General features: G+C 41.9%; 1 long non-coding RNA gene across 5 annotated transcripts in view; it reads right to left on the reverse strand.

Annotated features, from left to right (window-relative positions):
- The window catches only part of LOC108349241 (uncharacterized), a 50,121-nt gene extending 34,958 nt beyond the window's left edge, over positions 1-15,163 (reverse strand). For 2 of the 5 annotated variants that reach the window (XR_001842749.2, XR_005498572.1), the window contains exons 1-5: positions 13,608-13,758; positions 4,422-4,571; positions 2,282-2,361; positions 869-922; positions 171-333 (exon numbers count right to left, since the gene is read on the reverse strand). This is a non-coding gene — a long non-coding RNA (uncharacterized LOC108349241). Of the gene's footprint in view, positions 1-170; positions 334-864; positions 923-2,281; positions 2,362-4,421; positions 4,572-13,607; positions 13,759-13,831 lie in introns of those variants that run through there. The other 3 variants (XR_010061549.1, XR_010061547.1, XR_010061548.1) reach the window with 2 other exon arrangements.
- Positions 15,164-15,759: the final 596 nt, after the last annotated feature.

Here is a 15,759-nt window from a genome sequence, read left to right on the forward strand (position 1 = left end):
ATTAGTCATGAAAATAATTTTATGGTTGGGGTCACCACAACATGAGTAACTGTATGAAAGGGTCTCAGCATTAGGAAGGTTGAAAGCTTAAGATAAATTCTCCTATGCTTTCTTATGATGTCGTAACATCAGGCCCAACAAACAACTTCTCTGAAGTGGTCTCTTCTTACCTATATTTAATAGTGCAGGCTGAGCTGATAACGCAAAGCAGCAAGAGAGTGATGGACAAATGCATCCAAGTGAAAGATGTTAGGCCAAGAAGGATGGCTAGCTGTTAACAGCTGAGGGCGGCGAAGGGGAAGAGCACCAGAGTGGCCCGGTCAGGCAGTAAGGCTGCAGAATAAGAAATAAGACAGGATGAAGAGTTAATGCTGAAGAAACAAAGGCCTGTCAAAACCCAGAAAGGCAAGTCCTAGTCACCAGGGTAGTTCCAAAGGGCTGTGAAAAACTTACAGCCAAAGGAAACAGACCGTCTGTCAAGAGCTATGACATAGGTCTGAGTTACAGGTTAAGGAACCCCAACATAGCGGACCTATAAAAGAACTTCAGTAGATTCTGCAGAAGACCCGTGATGTGGCTCAACCTGACAACCTAATTTTGATCCCCAAGACTCATGATGAAAGGAAAAAGAAATCAAGTCCAGTGAGCTGTCCTTTCACCTCTACCTGTATACCATGGCATGCACAAGATCACACACATCATTTCTTTAAAGACAGAGGAATCCCAACACATATGCTTATTTGAATGTTTTAATTATGCCAGCTGCAACCAAGGGACAAAGAATCCCACTTTCTTTGACCACTTAAGAGCTATATAGCACTTGTAGGGTTAGCAAATTAGGTACCCAAGAACTGATGCTTCCACCTACCAAATGCTGGATGGCAGTCCTTAAGGTCACTATCCTTGTTACCATGCTTGAGATCTGGGTAGAACAAGAGAATTACCATCCAGTTAATTACCATCCAATATAATAAGTTATATTAACAATAACTTATTTATTCTTACTCTTTGTGTTCCGATTGCCTCTCTTTAATGAGATTACAATTGGGACAACGTAAACGGCAAGATTCCTATTTAAGCAGAAGCCTCTTCAGGTTACTACCAGATTTCCACTGCAAACCTTTAAGCACAGACATATTAGATCACAGATTCTGGAACTGATTAGCCACTCTGTCCCTAAGTAAGCATGTGAATTGGGAGAAGGAGAGTAGTTGCTGTCTAGCAACTCACTGTGTACCTCTAGCAACCCTAAAATTCCCTCTTTAGCCTAGGTTGGACTTGAAACAGGTAGTCCGTGTACTGAGACAACAGGCCTATGCCACTGCAGCCCTTTAATTGCTTTGGCTTTATTGTTTTGTTGATTACCTGGCTTTTCTCTTTTTATGCTGTCTCGTTTCTTTTATTTAATATTTTACACATCAGCACCACATGCGCCTCACTGAACTGGGTGAACTCACTGAACTATTAGGTAGTGCATGAGACCTGCTCCTTCTGAGTGCTCAGTCTACTGTAACACTGTGCAGGGTTCCGTGGATTTCTTTGCTTTTATTTGTTGTGTGTCTGTTTGATCTGGGCTTTCCTTTATTTTATAACTTGCCTGGACAATGATCTGGAAGGCAGCCTAAAAAGAAGGCAGCTTAATGGATTTTCTGATAATTTGTTCTGACCCTTTTCAGGTTGGCAAGAGAGTATAAAAGGCAGATGTAATTATCTGCCATTTTCCATGAGACTATTAAGAGCCGTCTCTAAAATGTGGCTTTAAATGAAGGTTGGCCACAGCAATACTTCTGATCTGCTTTTGATGCCTTACAGTGATTTTCTTTTTTATGCTAAGGCGATCTTTAGCAGGGCTGAAAACAAAACTCCCTGCATGGCTTTCTAAATACTAACTCCTAATATGGTTTCTTGGCCATCTAGTCTTTCTATTCTTTCTTTACATATAGTTTATTACCAGAAAATAGATGACACCCTTTGTTCCTGATGATAGGTTAAGTACAACTATGAGTTCTACAGGAAATAGAAACTCACAGGGGATTCTAATACAAAACAGGTATTTTGTTCTCTTCACTTTGAGCACAAACGACTAAAGAAATCCATAATGGCAGATCACTTTTTCTTAACTTAGAAAGACCATCTTAGCACTACAGTCCAAAGCATACAATAATGAACAGCATGAACAGATTCACTGTTACGTAAGGCAAGCAATGTAAAAATGCTAGATGTAAACAGAGTCAGAAAATTATAGCTTACTTGTCATTGTAAGAATTTGTTTTGACCTTACCGTAAAAGGAATAAGTGCATACACCAATCTAAGGGGCTCCATCAAATCAAAACTCCTCTGGATAGGTGAAGATCAGGTAGCTGAAGAGTTTGAGAAAAAAAAATCAGACACAGATTTGGAGTGTTGGAGAATTTCTGGAGTAGAGAACTCATGCAGATTATAGGGAAATTAGAACTTACCTTACTAATTATGTTATTTTTAAAAAAAACTAAAATAAAGGAAAAGATTACTACATTGTATGTATGTAAATCCCATTTTCATTGTGCTTTTTATGAATAAAATCTGAATCTAGGCACATGCCAGGTAGAAATTGTGCCACTGAGCTATGCCCCCAGCCTGGCATTTTTCATATGTCAATGATATGATATGTGGTAACTGGAAGGGAAGGAATACAGGCCAATACTGACATAAGCATTATAAAAATGGCAAAATTAAAGCTGATGGTTAAACAAAGGAAAGTGTGGATATATACACAGCGGAACACCGGATAGCCTTCAAAAAGGAGCAAATTCTGAGGACTGGGTGGCTGAGTTGCTGAAGTGATAAAGGCCATAAAATGACTGCACTGCAAGAACAAGGAACTTAATGCTCTCCTCAGAACCCTAGTGCAAAAGTCTGGGCCAGGAAACTATGGCGAGGTCTCAATCTGCAAAGTTCTTATGCAATAAGCATGAGGATCTAAATTCAATCCCCAAAGTCCACCTAAAACTCCTGGAGGGTTAACTTGTAATCCTACCCTTGGAGAAACAGAACAACAAAAGCTTTGGGGTGCGCTGGCCAGACTAAGTGAATCATGACCTCCTTACTCAGTGTGTGATTCCATCTCAAAAAATCTGATACTGAAGAAACTCAAAATCAATCTCTGACCTCCATGTGCACATGCATGCATTCATGCAAACACACACACATGTACACACATGCACTCACACACGCACGCACACACATACTTACGTCTGAACAGGGTCCAGGAATTCAGTCATGTGAGGGGAATTCTGAGTGCTAGTGAGAACACTCCAAGAAAACTAATTGTTCTTGGAATGTGCTTTTAGGCTCCTCCCAGGTGTAGCAGATAGGGCTGAGTTTACATTAGATTACTTATTAGTACTTGCCGCTGTTATCCAATTAAATGGTTAAACTATCCTTTATATGCATCTATGGAAAAACATGGTTTCTGTCACATGTGGCTTGTAGTTGTGACTGCAAACATTTTCAACTCATGAGAACTTTACTCATGTGACCCTTCTTAACCCTTACAGCGTAAATGGTTTGATGCTCCGAATAAAGTTAGCTACTGCATGAGACTCTAGTCTGCCTCGTTTATTGGTTCCATTCTTCCAGGTCCCGCTACCTCTGGACTGGACACGCACTTGGAGACACACACAAAGAAACGCTGCCCATGGGGCTGGAGAGATGCTTCAGCAGTACAGAGCACATGGTGGCTCATAACTCACTATAACTCTGATACCCTCCTCTCCAACATCCGGGCATGCATACAGTGCACGAAACAGTTTACAGAACATTCATACACATAAAAGAAACAAATCTTTTTAAAAATATGGGCCCAGGGCTAGTGAGGGAAAGATGGGCAGATCCCTTGCGGTCATGCCTCCATGAAGGCAGGGTTCCAGAGCAATGAGAGGCCCTATCTAAAGAACAAAATTGTGTATATATGGCCTGAAGAATGATGTGGGAGACTTTTACCACTGCACCAAAGTCAGACTTGGTGAACCGGTGAGTTTTTACGGGAGCTACTAACAGCAACATGGGTGAGGAGATACTTAAAAGAACACAAGTGACTAAAGTCCACCTCAACAAGGCTGATGGTCACAAAAGCTACTAATAACCCTGGAACGCTTTCCAGTTTACAAGTAGTTTGATCATCCGAACATCGCTTCTCTGTGAAGTTGGGTTTCCCAGTTTCCACACCTAACAGTTGTGTACTCCTTTTCACATAGGTACCTAGGCCCTCAAAAAAAATCTTCCTATTTTCTGTTCTCCCAAACATTGCAGTTCATGAGACTTCCCACAGCCTCCCAGACATGTTTCCATTTGGAGGAAACCACCATACAAAACAAGCAGAGCATATGTGCCTACAGAAAAGGGATCCCATGCAGACACATGTCCACACATATGCACTTACCCTGCCACACCAAAGGAAGGAAACTCGTCATCCATTTGCAACAGCAGAGAAGAAACTTGTATGAAGTGAAAACAGTCAGGCCTGCACAGGACACAATTTCAGTCTTCTTTAAGGCAATCATATTTGTGGTAGCAGAGCTGAATGCTGTACCTGCAGGGCATGGAGAATGAAGATTAAGGAGAAAGGAAAGATGGTGATCGAAGTAGGCCGAATCTTCAATTAGACAGGAAGAACTTTCAAGATTATTGCAATGAACAGAGATTATTATTATCAACAACAGGGTGCTACACGTTTCAAAATTGCTAAAGAAACATTTCAAATGTTCATATCAGAAACCACCAGAATTTTATGTGTCAAGTGAGTTCTCTTGATTTCATCATTCCATATTGTACACATATCATACCGTGACCCCAAGGACATACACAACTTTTCAATGTACAATAAAATAGTGTTAAATAGTCAAAAGTTTCTGTGCACAAAATGTATTCAAATCCCTTGCTCTTGAGTGTACTATCATTCATACTTGACTAGCCTTCCCTTCAGAGACACTGTATAAGCGGAGCTAGGAGTCAGGATTACAGGGGAAATGTCATTCTCGGAGTGAAGGTGAAGCCCAGACTACTGCCCCATTCCCCGGCACCAGGACACTAATCTCCTGGCTCTGATTAGTGAATCCACAGCTCAGTCCACAAATGCCCGCTTCTTTAATTTTATTTCCCTTCTTTCCCCTCTTTTAACACCACTGAGGAAAATGTGACACAAACTAAAAAGTTATGGTTCCCCAAATTCTGCCAAAAGATCGGTAGATTAAAATTCATGGGAGCTGAAGAAATGACTCAGCAGTTAAGGACACTTCCTGACCTTCTAAAGGACCTGAGTTCAGTTTCCAGCACCCACGTCAGGTGGCTCACAATTGACTATAACTTCAGCTCCAGAGGATCCAACCCCTCTGGCCTCTAAGGGGGCTGACACTCATATGTACATACCCACACAGAGAAACAAACACCAACACGTATAATTTTTAAAACAACCTTTAAAAAATTCATGTTCATATCTATGTATATATACATAATGTAGTTTTAGCAATTTATTTATGTTAAGGGGGAAGACCATTCTCATCTAGCCCAGGCCTTATGGCTGTGGGCTAGTAACACTTTTCTGGTTCCCCAAGGTCAGCTGTGTATAGTAAATCAGGAGAACAGTGGTGGCATTTCCAGGGAATTTATTTGCAATTAACTTTCAGGTACCCACCCTATGACTGGCCAACCTAGCACTCGGTACAGTTGGTTTGGATGTACAAAGAAATTTGAGAAGCACTAATTCAGACAACTCGAACTGCAGTTATTTCTCTGGTGAAGAAAGGAAGGGTGGGATTATTCAAACAATTTAAATTATGATTAAAGTTTGGGGCAGGCACACAGTTCACAGCTGCAAATTTGAAAAAGATGTATATGACTTCAAATTTTCATGCAAGCTAAGATCATCCCTGAGTTCCTGCTTTGCTTTCCTCTTTAGAGATTATAGGCTCTACATGAAATAGGAAACACTATCCTAACATCAATAAAATTGACTCTTCCACAGGGCCAGAGTTAAGTTGTTTTGAGACAAAAGTAATACCCTGTCAGTCCAAGTTGGTATACAGAAACCTAAATTTGTCAGAAATATGATTAAAGGAAAGTTTTACTGTATTTTAAGCCTGAAATATGTTTATGCCCTGCACTAAAGTTCCTGTCCCAGACTCCTCCAGGATAAATCTTCCTGGCACAATATGCACATCTTCCAAACCATTATTTTTACATCTTGCTACAAAGCAGATGGCAACTGGTAGGCTGCAAAGAGCGAAAATAAAGTGTTAGTCCTTTGGATCGTCCAGAGCTTCAAACACACAAGAGCAGCCAGTCTGGCACTCGGAAACCAGAGCACTAAATTCATTTCAGCTAGACATAAGGCAGATTTATGTATTCTGGCCAGCACTTACTGATTTGTGATCTTCCCTTAATCTGTCCACTGCTGCCTGCCCTTAGTCCCAGCTAGCTGCTCACCAATAAACCTGAAAATGCTTGTCTCCTCAACACACCAGAAACATTGAGTGCTGCCACCTTAAGAGGCTGAATCTCTGATCCTGTTGCTGCCACCTTAAGAGAATGAATCATTGATCCTGACTCTTCCCCTACTGTCCTTGGAGTCACCTCTCACTTCTGTTCACTTGTCTCTGCACCCTGATAGCTGGTTGTGCAGCTCTGGTCTGTCTCCACCCAGAGGCCTCAGGGAAGACTGCAAGCAACCAGAAGGTGACACCAGAGCCAGAGCCAGATAATTACATCACACATTCTTCTCGGCTCCAACTTTCAATTTAGTTTGACCCTGTGGAGTCCCTTTTGTAGGTCAAATGCTTCCTGATCCCAGGCAGCTTTTATTTTATAAAAACTGCCTGGTCTGTCCTATTTTTTTTACTGGATATTTTTATTTACATTTCAAATGTTATTACCTTTCCTGGTTTCCCCGTCTATAAACCCCCATCACATCCCCCTCCCCCTTCTTCTATGGAGGGTGTACCAAACCACCCCCCCTCCGGCCTCCCCACCCTGACGTTCCCCTACACTGGAGAGTCAAGCCTTGGCAGGACCAAGGGCTTCTCCTCCCATTGGTGCCCAACAAGGCCATCCTCTGCTACATATGCAGCTGGAGCCATGGGTCCATGTGTACACTTTGGATGGTGGTTTAGTCCCTGGGAGCACTGGTTGGTTGGTGTTGTTGTTCTTATGGGGTTGCAAGACCCTTCGGCTCCTTCAATCCTTTCTCTAACTCCTCCAATAGGGACCACACTCTCAGTCCAATGGTTGGCTGTGAGCATCTGCCTCTAGATTTGTCAGGCTCTAGCAGAGCCTCTCACGAGACAGCTATATCAGATTCCTGTCAGCTTGCACTTCTTGGCATCAACAATATTGTCTGGATTTAGTGGCTGTACGTATATGGGCTGCATCCCCAAGTGGGGCTGTCTCTGGATGGCCTTTTCTTCAGTCTCTGCTCCAAACCTTTTCTCGGTAGTTCCTCCTATGAATAATTTTGTGTGGTTTTTTGTGATTGGGTTACCTCATTCAGGAAATATTTCCTAGTTCCACCCATTTGCCTACGAATTTCATGAAGTCATTGTTTTTGACAGCTGAGTAGTACTCCCTTATATAAATGTACCACATTTTCTGTATCCATTCCTCTGTTGAGGGACATCTGGGCTCTTTCCAGCTTCTAGCTATTATAAATAAGGCTGCTATGAACATAGTGGAGCATGTGTCTTTGTTATATGTTAGAGCATCATTTGGGTATAGCTAATGGGGTACAGAGCTAAACAAAGAATTCTCAGCTGAGGAATACTGAATGGCTGAGAAGCACCTAACGAAATGTTCAACATCCTTAGTCATCAGGGAAATACAAATCAAATGACCCTGAGATTCCAACTTATACCAGTGAGAATGGCTAAGATAAAAAACTCAGGTGACAGCAGATGCTGGCAAGGATGTGGAGAAAGAGGAACACTCCTCCATTGTTGGTGGGATTGAAAACTGGTACAACCACTCTGGAAATCAGTCTGGAGGTTCCTCAGAATATGGGACATAGTGCTACTGCAATATTTTTATTTGTTAATATTTCTCCAAATCTGTGTTTGAGGTATACTCATTATCATGGCTGAAGTAGGAATTCATTTTCCTCTTCAGTGAGTAGTAGTATATTTTGAGCCATTTTAGCTGCTGATTCAATCCCTGCTTTCTTTTTTTTTTTTTTCCGGAGCTGGGGACCGAACTCAGGGCCTTGCGCTTCCTAGGCAAGAGCTCTACCACTGAACTAAATCCCCAACCCCAATCCCTGCTTTCAATGTGCTATGTTCAATGTATTAACCCTGGCACTGCAGCCTTTTGCTTGACTTTCATTATATATTTAAGCAGCACAGATGTTTCATAATATTAGTTTCTGCTATAGAATCCTCACTATTCTATTATGTTTCTGCTTTTTGTTGTTGTTGTTCTTTTATTTTTAGGTAGGAAGTCAACATGTATCCTTGTCTACCCTCAAATCCAGTTGCCTTTCTACCTCATAATCCCAAGTGATGAGATTACCCAAACAATGCAAAGCCATCTGGCTTGTTAAGAGACCCACTCCTCAACTCTAAAACAATTAGCCAATAAGGAAGAAAACAGTATAACATTATCTACAAAGATTTTTGGATTTGAACCCCAAAGCCACAAAAGATAAACAGTAATGTTCCAAATTAAGGCACTTGTGCACAGCAAAGAAAACAAGAATATAGACACAACATTCAGAGAGTAAGAAAACTGAAATATACCTACTAAGAGGTTTGATAACAGTATAAGAAACTCAGCTCTATATACAGTTGAAAAAAACAATTCAAAGGGTTGGGGATTTAGCTCAGTGGTAGAGCGCTTGCCTAGCAAGCGCAAGGCCCTGAGTTCGGTCCCCAGCTCCTGAAAAAAAATTCAAAATGACTAGAAAATCTCAATAGACTTCCAAAAGGCCACCAGACTTTAGCACAACTGATACCATGTTACAGGCACCATTCTGACCTCCAAACCCAACAAGTAGGCCCTAACATCTGCCAAAATGGAAACAAAGAGACCAAATTCTTTAAAGATCTAGTCTGTAGTTCCAAGAAAGTCCCAAAATGTAATAACCCTGCTTTTTGCCTCCTGTAGTTCTGCTTCTTGCTCTCTAAAGTGTGATGAAGAGGTTGTGGTTTTTATGCATAAAAGACAAAAGGCTGAAAGTTCAGGGCTGCATGATTTGGGCACGTTCCTGATGTAGCCATCAACTGGTAAGAAAGACTTTCTTTTCAGCTTTAACAATGTCCTCCAGTGGTCTCTGCTATCGGTATCAGTATCACCGTTGGTAGAATTATAGTTAGTTGATTTATTTGTATTTTTTATTTGTTTTTGTTTGGTTTCAAGCAAGGTCTCCTTTGCTTTAAATTGATCTTCCTGTTTCTGCTTCCGAAGTGCTGAAATTACCGGCATATGACACCAGTCTCAAGTAATGGTAAGCTGTTTCTATTATGCTGGGGAACTAGATCACTCAGTAAGTGCTTGCCACACAGGCAAGAGTACCTGAGTTCAATCCCCAGAATTTACCTAAAACTACAGTGCATGTGGTGGTCCTTCCTACCATTGGGGATAGAAATATACAAATCCCTAGAATTTCCTGGATAGCCAGCCTTAACTGTTAAAATCCCAGGCCTATAAGAAACCCTATCTCAAAAAGCAAGTTGAACCTCAGTGTGGTGGTACACACTTTTCATCCCTGCCTAAAGTAGAGGCAGAGACAGATTCTTTTAATTTTGAGACCAGGCAGAGCTATATAATAAGACCTTGTCTCAAAAAAACAAACAAGCAAACAAAATTAAGGTGGATGGTGCTTAAGAATAATACAAGGTTGACTCTTGACACACACAGGTATCAGTATGACCAAACACACATATTTTCATGTCACATATAAATAAAACCCATTTGGGAGTGTTCTGGGCTTCCTACAGCTCCCCACTGGTATGAGTCCCCAGAAATTAGGATTCCCACAAAACTACATGGGTAGTGAGAATGGATCAACCCAAAGACCCTGGTACCTGGGACTTGGTACAAGAAGACTCATTACTCAGTCCTTGTAACCTGAGTCTAAAACTCAACCTATGGACATACAGTTCCTGATATTTTCATAATTTTTTCTATAATCTGTAACACTGATATGAACAAGGTGGAGACAGACTGAGAAGGTCTTTCCTCAGTACACCGTGCAAAAATCAATTCTGTATACATAAATATTTTTCTTATTAATGTGAGGAAGCATTTTAACCCTGGTTAGCAGAAACTACTTGGGGTTTCTGCCTGCGCCCGGAACCACCTGGTGGCTTCAGGACACACACACGAAGGCAGAAGTCCTCTGGGACAGGACACTTCCAGTTTCTGGCTGTGCTTGAAGATGAACATCAAAATTGGAACTAAATTCTTCATAGAGTTGGAAAGAGCAATTTGCAGATTCATTTGGAATAACAAAAAACACAGGAGAGCGAAAACTATACTCAACAATAAAAGAACTTCTGGGGGAACCACCATCCCTGACTTCAAGCAGTATTACAGAGCAATAGTCATAAAAACTGTATGGTATTGGTACAGAGACAGACAGATAGACCAATGGAATAGAATTGAAGACCCAGAAATGAACCCACACACCTATGGTCACTTGATCTTTGACAAAGGAGCTAAAACCATCCAGTGGAAAAAAAGATAGCATTTTCAACAAATGTTGCTGGTTCAACTGGAGGTCAGCATGTAAAAGAATGCAAATCAATCCATTCTTATCTCCTTGTACAAAGCTTAAGTCCAAGTGGATCAAGGACCTCCACATCAAACCAGATACACTCAAACTAATAGAAGAAAAAGTGGGGAAGAGCCTTGAACACATGGGCACTGGGGGGAATTTCCTGAATAAAACACCAATGGCTTATGCTCTAAGATCAAGAATTGACAAATGGGACCTCTTAAAATTACAAAGCTATACAGCAAAGGGCACTGTCATTAGGACAAAACGGCAACCAACAGATTGGGAAAAGATCTTTTCCAATCCTACATCTAATAGAGGGCTAGTATCCAAAATATACAAATAACTCAAGAAGTTAGACTCCAGAGAGCCAAATAACCCTATTAAAAAGGGGGGTACAGAGCTAAACAAAGAATCCTCAGCTGAGGAATATCGAATGGCTGAGAAGCACTTAACGAAATGTTCAACATCCTTAGTCATCAGGGAAATGCAAATCAAAACAACCCTGAGTTTCCACCTCATGCCAGTCAGAATGGCTAAGATAAAAAACTCAGGTGACAGCAAATGCTGGCGAGGATGTAGAGAAAAAGGAACACTCCTCCATTGTTGGTGGGATTGCAGACTGGTACAACCACTCTGGAAATCAGTCTGAAGGTTCCTCAGAAAATTGGACATTGAACTACCTGAGGATCCAGCTATACCTCTCTTGGGCATATACCCAAGAGATGCTCCAACATACAACAAGGACACATGATACACTATGTTCATAGCACCCTTATTTATAATATCCAGAAGCTGGAAAGAACCCAGATGCCCTTCAACAGAGGAATGGATACAGAAAATGTGGTACATTTACATAATGGAGTACTACTCAGCTATCAAAAACAATGACTTCATGAAATTCATAGGCAAATGGATGGAACTAGAATATCATCCTGAGGTAATCCAGTCACAAAAAACACACGATATGCACTCACTGATAAGTGGATATTAGCCCAAAAGCTCAAATTACCCAAGATACAATCCACAGACCTCATGAAGCTCGAGAAGAAAGACGTCCAATGTGAGGATGCTTCAGTCCTTCTTAGAATGGGGGATAAAAATATTCATAGGAGGGGATATGGAGACAAAGTTTAGAGCAGAGACTGAAGGAATGGCCATTCAGAGCCTGCCCCACTTGGGTTTACAGCTCATTTATATACAACCACCAAAATTAGATAATATTGATGAAGCTAAGAAATGCATGCTGACAGGAAACTGATATAGATGTCTTCTGAGAGGTTCAACCAGAGTATATCAAATACAGAGGTGAATGCTAGCAGTAAACCACTGAACTGAGAACGGGTCCCTGTTGGAGGAGTTAGAGAAAGGATTGAAGGAGTTGAAGGGGCCTGCAACCTCATAAGAACAACAATACCAACCATCCAGAGCTCCCAGAGACTATACCACCATCCAAAGAGTACACATGGACAGACACATGGCTCCAGCTGTATATGTAGCAGAGAATTGCCTTGTTGGGCACCAATGGAGGAGAAGTCCTTGGTCCTGCCAAGGCTGGAGACCCCTTCCCAGTGCGGGGGGAAGTAGAGGGAAGGAGGAGTGGTTTGGGAGGGGGAGCACCCTCAGAGAAGAAGGGGAGGTGTTGGGATAGGGGGCTTATGGATGACAAACAGGGAAAGGGATTAACATTTGAAATGTAAATAAAAAATACCCAAGAAAAAAAAAAAGAAACACTAGTTGGTAATTTGAATTGAAGTCCTCCAGTAACACTTTCAAGTTTATATGTCACCCCTGTTTCGGGCTGTTTTCAAATGTTTGGCACTGTGGCCTAAAGTTGTGGTCTAGAAAGGTACTGGGTCACATTCATAATTATGCTGATACACATGTGAGACTCGGGTTGGTTAGGAAAGGTAGATCAACAGTTTTCCAAGGATAGACCTATGGCCACTGCTGTTTCCTGCAAACTGTTAGAAATTCAAATTCTAGGAAGCATCACACACACACACACACACACACACACACACACACACACGAATGGATGAAAGAACTCTTATTAATAAAGCAGCAGCCTGACTAAACAAGTCCCCCAGAAAATTAGGATGCACAGAAAAATGTAAGCAGCATTAACCTACTTCATCCTTGCTTCTCTCCTTAATAAAGCATCCAATGTCTGGCCGTTTCAAATCTTTAAAAGTTTACTTACGGTTTTGAAGAGTTTGGGATTATATGCTGTCAACTGACTTAGTTTACTAAACAAACTACTAGCACAGAAGAATTTCAAACGTTCAGAGTGCTGTGATGTCCTAACCAAATTACAGACAGGATCAACGTGCAAGAGTGGATTCTGACCTCAAGTTAAGACTGATTTTCCCAGAGGGGTCCTGCTCTTGAATAGGAAAATTCTCTCACCAGCAATAAACTACTATGGCCTTAAGTATTACTTGACCAACCCCACTACCCACTAGGGCCAAATAGCTGCACCAGGAGCTAAAAGCCCAGAGAGAAAACGCCTGAAAGAAAAGTTTGCTTTATTTTCAAAAGCTGTGAAAGCCGATCCATCAGAGAGCACTCTGCCAACCCTTTTCCCGCCAACCCTTTCTCCCAGGGCACTGTCCAGGTCGCTAACATAGTGCTCTAACAGTTCCAATTAAAATATAAATGACAATTGTTAGAATAAGACAAGTACAAATAAAGCCTACTCGCTCACAGCCCGTAATGGAATCCACTGAACAAAACAAGAGCGGCATTCGTTAATTTGTAACTCAAAACAAAGACAGAATGAATCTGAAAACAAAGGGCCCCTATAATTTCATACGAACACGCTCTTGACGTGTGAGTACCGACAACAGTTTCTCGCCCGGTTCTTACGTTTGCTTCATCCTTTACGGTCCATCCTCGTTTCTCGCGGATCCCTAACCCAAAACAAAACAAAACAAATCCAGCGGCCAACAGACCGGAAACAGCAACACGCACCGCTGTGGCGTCATCAATAGCCGCCGGGAGTTCTTTCTGTTTACACCTACCCCTCACCCCGCAATCTCCTCACTTTGGTTCCCATCTCTTTGTGCCTTTGGCAGCTGGAGGTTTCTAACCTTGAGCCGGAAAGACCCGCTGGGACATCTCGCTTTGTCCTCTTCTGGGAAACTGACCGGCACAGCTCTATGGCCTCCGGGAGCACCAGCAACAGTAGCGGCAGTAGCCACACCGGGCCCGATCCCAGAAGCCTTTGCGAAAGTTGAGGCTCCCAGAAGCTCGTGGCAGTTTTCCGGGACCACCCAGGATGCGGTACTAAGGAGCATTCCACCTTCATCCCTATCCCGCTCCAACAGCAACCAGGGATTCACCTCCACCCCCAAGAGTTGCAGGAGTTGGCGGGCCAACTCAGTACAACCAGGCATCTTTTATACTAAAGCATATAAAATACCTGGCCTGCCCCTATCTGGTTTGTTCAAGCTTGACTCACAGTTACCAATACTTCTGAAGTTGAAATTCATTTTCTCAATGTGATAGTCTATCGTGACCATTTAAGCTGCTGAACCAACTCCGGCCCTGGTGTGCCCTTTCTGATGTGGTCACTTTGAACTTGAAACTCTTTCTACCCTCTTTCCCATCTTTGTGGTTCCTGTGTGATTTCACTGCAGGCCTTAAATGAGGAGGCTATTTTATTGTCTTTGTGGGTTAGTGTGCCAAGGCGCGCCCATGGTGGTGATCAGAAGACTGTCTTCAGGAGTTGATTCTTTACTACTACCTTGTGGGATCCGGGGATTGAACCCAAATCATTGAGCTTTAAGATCATTTATGATATTAAGATATTTTAGGTCTCCTGCTTGAATTTATGTCTATACACCTAGTGGGTGTCTGTTGCCCACAGAGGCTAGAAGACGGTACTGAATCCCCTGAAACTTGGTAGAGGGGTGTTCCACACTATGTAGGTGCTGGGAATTAAACTCAGGTCCTCTGGAAGAGCAGCCAGTACTTTTAACCACTGAGCTATATCTCCAGTTCCATAATTAAAATAGAGAAGCAAAAGAGATTGTCTTTTCTCTGTGTATTTTGCTTGCATGTATACATTTGGACCACCTATGTGTCTCCTGACTAGAGATTAGAAGGTGTGGCCTTGCTGGAATAAGTGTGTCACTGTGTGTGTGGGCTTTAAGACCCTCATCCTAGCTGCCTGGAAGTTCATATACTGCTAGCAGCCTTCAGATGAAGATGTAGAACTCTCAGCTCCTCCTGCCTGGATGCTGCCATGTTCCCACCTTGATGATACAGGAGTGAACCTCTGAACCTGTAAGCCAGCCCTAATTAAATGTTGTCCTTTATAAGACTTGCCTTGGTCATGGTGTCTGTTCACAGCAGTAAAACCCTAACTAAGACAAGTGGGGATGTTGTTTATATATGTTTCCCTGAATAAAATTGATTCTATGGCTTCTGGCATGGTAGACTAGTGTTCTTCCACTAAGTTATACTGCCAGCTAATCCTGTTGATGTTTTTGAACAGCAAATTTGAAAAATCATTTTAATCAGCTAGCAAAGAAGTCAGTGCTCTGAAAATTGTCACTGATCAAGAATAATTGGAGCCTATACTTGAATACAAGTAAGTTTAGGTGTGGCTGGGGAGATGGGTCAATTCATAGGAGATCTTGCTGCAAAAAAGCATGAAGACCTGAGTTCGAATCCCCAACTCATGTAAAAATCTGATAAGCCTATCACCTGAACATCTAGTCTCAGTGAGAGACCACCCTGTCTTAAGGGAATAAAGTGGAAAGGGGGGGACACTTAAATAAATAAAAACTCATACACACACACACACACACACACACACACACACACACGAATTGTATCAGTATACATTCAGGTCAGGTGCCTTTGTTCTTTTTTGAACACAAGGATAGCCACCAATAAAGAACCATCTATCTCATGAAATTTGGTTACCTAGGGTAAGAGTAAAATAACAGTGTTCACTAACACCTACCAACATTCCTTAGACCATGCTGACCTCAGTACTGCCTATTTTACC

This window comes from Rattus norvegicus, chromosome X (assembly GCF_036323735.1).
Source record: "Rattus norvegicus strain BN/NHsdMcwi chromosome X, GRCr8, whole genome shotgun sequence".
NCBI lineage: Eukaryota > Metazoa > Chordata > Mammalia > Rodentia > Muridae > Rattus > Rattus norvegicus.